This window comes from Triticum dicoccoides, chromosome 7B (assembly GCF_002162155.2).
Source record: "Triticum dicoccoides isolate Atlit2015 ecotype Zavitan chromosome 7B, WEW_v2.0, whole genome shotgun sequence".
Lineage (NCBI taxonomy): Eukaryota > Viridiplantae > Streptophyta > Magnoliopsida > Poales > Poaceae > Triticum > Triticum dicoccoides.
Window position 1 is genome coordinate 437963048 of NC_041393.1, and position 6660 is coordinate 437969707.

Consider the following 6660-nt stretch of genomic DNA (forward strand, 5'->3'; position numbering starts at 1 on the left):
ATCTGGGTCGTAGTGCATGCACGACTCGGAGCATATGTCGGGGTACTTTACATTTCAGACCTCACGAATTACATGCAAACCCCCCACAGAAGAATAAATAAATGAATGAATTACTACATGAAACCGGATTATTTTCGTGGAAACCGGAGCACATTCATTAAACTTTGGACATAACACATTTATAAAAAATGACCGGACCTAAACCAGTCTAAGGGCCTCTTTGATTTTTCCCACAAAAAAAGGGCCTCTTTGATTCGCAGGACACTAAAAACACAGGAATGGGGAAAGTATGATTGCGATGAACCGAGACGAGGAGAACTCTAACTCAATTAGAGGTTAGAGTTAGATTCTAACCCTGAACTAACTCTAAACCAAAGAGGTGTATGGATGGCAGGGTTAGATTGACAATAAATGCTCTTTCTCAATCATTTAACTGCTTTGGACCTTATTTCCTGCCGGATTTGGTGTGGCCGGCTCTTCTGTGGCCTCCTCCCGCTCACAATTGACATAAACAAACCATCTATACAAATCAAGCATGCAAAACATGATAATTTTTACTTTGTCCATACAAATGAGATATCCCACTTAAACATACAAGTCGTTAATCAAGCTTCACAAAATAAAAAACACTTCATGAAACAAAGCATGAGCTAACTCATCGCGGAAGTCATTCACGATAGGGAGGGAGCCCGGATCCCCTCACACACCGAGGGAGGAGCTCGCCATCGTCGCTCTGGAGGAAGGCCCTGTAGAGCCCAAGCCCCAGGAACCCCTCTGACGCTGGCCCTTGCGAGTTGAGGTCGACACCGACATGGGTAGCAGGGCCGCTTGCCACCGACTGGGAACTAAATCTTTGGGCCCCTAGAAATAATGCAAGCCTGTAACTAAAATACCTAGGAAGGTGACCTGAATCTTTAGTCCTCTAGAAATAATGCAAGCCTGAAACTGAAATACCTCGAAAGGTGAACTGAATCTTTGGGCCTCTAGAAATAATGCAAGCCTGAAATTTAAATACCTAGAAAGGTGAACTGAATATTTGGGCCTCCAAAAAGATTTATTACCTCCTCAAGAAGCATCAAACAATTCCATGTGTGCACCACAAATATATACCAAGTTTGATCAGGATCTACTTTTCCAAATCAGAATTAGCGCTAGAGCAAGCAAGATCAATGATATGGCCGTGAGACAGAGAAGGAACGAACAAGCTCACTCCTCTCGCGACTGCTACATCTTGAGCTTGTGTTAGTTTTCCTTGAAGAGGAAAGGGTGATGCAGCAATAGTAGCATAAGTATTTCCCTCGGTTTTTGAGAACCAAGGTATCAATCCAGTAGGAGGCTCCTCAAAAGTCCCACACACCTACACAAACAAACAAAGAACTCGCAACCAACGCAATAAACGGGTTGTCAATCCCTTCATGGCCACTTGCGAAAGTGAGATCTGATAGAGATAGTATGATAAGATAAATATATTTTTGGTATTTTATAATATAGATGCAAAAAGTAAAGATGCAAATAAAAGTAGATTGAAAGCTTATATGATAAAAGATAGACCCGGGGGCCATAGCTTTCACTAGTGGCTTCTCTCAAGATAGCATAAGTATTACGGTGGGTGAACGAATTACTGTCGAGCAATTGATAGAAAAGCGAATAATTATGAGATTAACTAGGCATGATCATGTATATAGGCATCACGTCTGTGACAAGTAGACCGACTCCTGCCTGCATCTACTACTATTACTCCACACATCGACCGCTATCCAGCATGCATCTAGAGTATTAAGTTCATAAGAACAGAGTAACGCATTGTGAAAGATGACATGATGTAGAGGGATAAACTCAAGCAATATGATATAAACCCCATCTTTTTATCCTCGATGGCAACAATACAATACGTGCCTTGCAACCCTTTCTGTCACTGGGTAAGGACACCGCAAGATTGAACCCAAAGCTAAGCAATTCTCCCATGGCAAGAAAGATCAATCTAGTAGGCCAAACCAAACTAATAATTTGAAGAAAATTGCAAAGATAACTCAATCATACATAAAAGAATTTAGAGAAGATTCAAATATTTCTCATAGTTAAACTTGTTCATAAACCCACAATTCATCGGATCTCGACAAACACACCGTAAAAAGAGTTTACATCGAATAGATCTCCACAAGAGAGGGGGAGAACATTGTATTGAGATCCAAAAAGAGAGAAGAAGCCATCTAGCTAATAACTATGGATCTGAAGGTCTGTGGTAAACTACTCACAACTCATCGGAAGGGCTATGGTGTTGATGTAGAAGCCCTCCATGGTCGATTCCCCCTCCGGCGGAGCACCGACGAAGGCTCCAAGAAGGGATCTCGCGGATACAGAAGGTTACGGCGGTGGAAATTGTGTTTCGGTTGCTCCCTGGATGTTTTCGGGGTACGTATGTGTATATAGGAGGAAGAAGTATGTCGGTGGCTGCTCGAGGGGCGCGCCCAGGAGGGGTGGGCGCGCCCTCCTATCTCCTGGCCGCCTCGATTGCTTCTTGACTTGCACTCCAAGTCCTCTAGATCACGTTCGTTTCAAAAATCACGCTCCTGAAGGTTTCATTCCGTTTGGACTCTGTTTGATATTCCTTTTCTTCGAAATACTGAAATAGGCAAAAAAAGAACAATATGGGCTGGGCCTCTGGTTAGTAGGTTAGTCCCAAAAATGATATAAATGTGTAAAATAAAGCCCATAAACATCCAAAAGGGGTAATATAATAGCATGGAACAATAAAAAATTATAGATATGTTGGAGATGAATCAGCGACCTCCCTGGCAGATGCGCCGCCGCCGCGCACGACAGAGGGAGAAAAATGACTGGTGAAGGGGGAGCGGGGCGACCTTCTAAGGCCGGAGGGAGAGGGCGGCTGGAGTAGGGCGGCCGGAGGAGAGAGAGGGCGAGCGGCGCTTGGGCGGGCGGCCCTATGGGGAACAGAGATGAGTCGTGCGAGAGGGGGGGAGCGATCTAGTTCGGGCAGGGGTGATTTTTTTAGTTCTCTTTTAGTGGGCCCGAGGATAACTAACCCAATTAGAACCTCTCCACCAGGCTAGTTTTTTTAGCTGGGTTAGAGCAAACTAACTCAAACTAACCCCTCTTGTTTCGATAATTTGAGGCTATTTCAACCCAAACTAGCTCTAACTCAAGGATCCAAACAAAGAGGAGTGTTACTGTACATGCTACAGTGTGGACCATAGCACATTGTCTTTTGTGGCCATATGACCACATTGTTTTCTACTGCTTGTTCACTGGGCTACCGTGGTTCACGCTGCTGGTTCACTGGGCTGTCGTGGTTCACACTGCTACTTCACTGGGCTGCCGTGATTCGCACTCCTCCGACCTGAGTAGTAGTAGTACTAGTATATACCACATCATTCTTTGCTCCTTCTTACTACTTCGACATGTGGGAGAGCCAGCATCCGGGTCGACGTGTCATGCACCAGATTAGAGCGCGGAACAGAAGGGGGGCATCACCCTGGTTGGAGCGCCAGTAATTCATGACTATAGTGAGTGGTCATATCACAAGTCTTTCCAGCGGTAACATGCCGTCAAATCGCACAGCCCGGCCTTTCCAGTAGTATGTTTGAGAATCCGCCACTCGCTCACCCTCCTCGCCTCTCTGTCAAACCACCTACTCGAAAACTGCCGCGCATACTGCCCGGGAAAAGCCCCGCCCTCAACTTTTAACTACGCGAAAATAGTTCAAGCTTGTTTGTTCTATATAAATACAATACTTACTATATGTTTATTCACCCGTGGAGTTGTTCAATGAATGGAGGGGCGGGGAGCACAAGTGAACAATACTATAGTACTACTAGTAGTTAGTAGGAGTCATACAGTAGTCACCTTAAATAGAGAGTTTCTCTTCTTTAATGCCACGTACACAAATTGAAACGCTTGTTATGGAGAGAAAAAAGATAATCACTCCACTATATATGTACTCAGGGGCATGAGCGCTTGCTTTACTAGGGTTGCTCTCTTCATTCTCTCATCCTCTCCAGATATAAACAAGACAGCGGTAGCGACATTTTCTCTCTGCTCATCGCTGGTCACAGATCCGGCCGGATCCCTTCAGCCGGTGTGTGTAGAGGACTAAAAGGTGCATCGTTCACGCGGTCATCGCCGCCGAGGGAGGAAACCCATAGCTGTCGGAGGGGCCCGATCCTCTACCCGTGTCATTCTCTCCGACACAGCGCCGGCTCGGGAGGTCCTCCGACCCTTCTTCCTCCCTGCTGTATTGTCTGCAGATCCGACCTGCCGCCACCGACATCCCAGCGACCCTTAGGTATAAGTTCTTTGAAAGCGGCCTTGCTCTACTGCCGCAGCTCCCCACGTGTCTGTATGTGCATCTTTTTCTACTCCCATCAGCTCTTCCAAAGCCACCTAAATTTTTAGTGTTATTAGAGGTAAAGCTACTTCATGCATTCGAATCTAGGGCTTTGTTCAAACAACAAAGAAAGGGGGGAAAGTTGTAGCATGAATCTAGGACTTGATTCAAAGAGGAAATAATATGGTGAAAGTAGTAGAGACCCGATACCCAGCCTGTCTCTTGGTTGAAAAGGGAAATAATGGGAAAATGCAGTACAAACTGGATAAGGAACATATCTATTATTGATTGAAAAAAGGATAGAAAGTGGCGGCTGGTGGACAAGTCAACAGAGTATGTCCATGATTAGATTTGCTGCCATCACATAGTAAAAGGTCTCCAGGATTAGATTTGCTGCCCTCACATAGTAAAAGTACTCGGGATTAGATTTGCTGTCTCACATAGTAAAAGGTCTCCAGGATTAGATTTGTTACCCTCACATAGTAAAAGGTCTCCAGAATTAGACTTGCTACCCTCACATAGTAAAAGGTCTCCAGGATTAGATTTGCTACCCTCACATAGTACAAGGTCTCCAGGATTAGGTTTGTTGCCCTCACATAGCATGAACAAACTCGGCATCACCACTTTATGCCTCCTTGTAGGTACATTGTGCTGATGCATCCACTGTCGCATGTCCTTATACCAACCTTTTGTTGTTGTTAATGTAAGGGCGCATGTAAAATGGAGCGATCACACTGGTACCTTAGGGACATGTCTAACCAGTGTTATTGTTAATCTAATGCCTCCAGTGATAAGATGCAATTAAACTATGTTACAAATGGCACTCCTGCTGTTTTCCCCAGTATGATAAGTAAGTTGCTCCTTTACGCTGCTGAGTGTCTTGGTGTCCCCACAGTCACATGCCCTTAAACCAACTCTTTAGCTGCTGTTGATTTACTATGTCTGGTAAACAAGCAATGCCACCATTAAAGTAATCCCATATTTGAGGAATCTCATTGTTGATCGTAATGCTTCTTGTAACATGAAGCATTGCTGACGTTTTAAAATTTCTACTGTCCTTGCGTGATTGCCATGAACATAATTAAGATGTTTCTTTTCATTTTGTATATGTTTCGTATCTTCTTACTGACAGCAACTATTTACTTTCTATCTTTTTGTGTAGATAGGGATATCCATTTCACCTTGTTGCTATTGTGACCTTTTGGTGAACTGCACAAAACACTTTTTTTGGAATGAGTGTCTTCTGCAGTTCAACTAAAATGTCACGTGGGCAACATCTCTCAATTTTGGTGGAACTGCACAAAATGGTGATTGTAGTTTCCAAAATCTCCGTCAAGTTCTACTGGTAATCTCGTGCAACATTTTATTAGACTTTGCACGATGGAGCCATCACTGTCACCACAATGGCACTTTATTTTAGTGGAACTGCACAAAAGGATAAGAAAATTATACTTGCACCTTACATGAGCTGGACAGCCAACCTTAATGTTCCTCAATTTTGGTGCAACTACTAAAGAAGAACCTGCCAGCTCATGAGAGCAAGTACTTCTTGCTAGCTGAATGATGCAATCTTTGCTTCATTTTAGGTGAACTGCAGAAAAAGGCGCATGAATTGAATCATGGAGTTGGAGGTTGACCTCATCCTAGTGGAGCTGTAGGTTGAGTTCAAGGAGGCCACTATTAAAGCGAAATCATGCTCTCATGTCTCCTTGTTTGTGTTGTGCAAACAGGAATACTCAACTACAGATGTTGTGACGGCCAAGAGCATTCGCCAAGTTCTTCGATTGTATGACATGGCTAGCCAAGATGGATTTAATCCCGATATTCACTTTATCAAAAGGCTTTAATGGGTTGGTTCTGAATCTTGCAAGCTGGGAATCAATGAGATGTGTAGGCATCTTTGTTGTACTTATTATTTGGATCTTATTTGTTGGTTCTGAATCTTGCAAGCTGGGAATCAATGATATGTGTAGGCATCTTTGTTGTACTTATTATTTGGATCTTATTTGTTGGTTCTCAATCTTACAAGCTGGGATCAATGAGATGTATAGGCATCTTTGTTGTACTTATTATTTGGATCTTATTTGTTGGTTCTGAATCTTGCAAGCTGGGAAACACGATATGATGATGCAGAAGACAATAACCATAACAAACAGTTCAAACTTGGTAGTATTATCTTTGTGAAAGTGTGACAAATGTGTTGATCGTGTGCGTCCTGAAAATAACAATTCTAACTGTTGTGCATGTTGATCCTGTGGCACTGATAGAACAAGCCAATGCATTGCTTGTTTTAAGTATAAATTTCTATTAAAGCT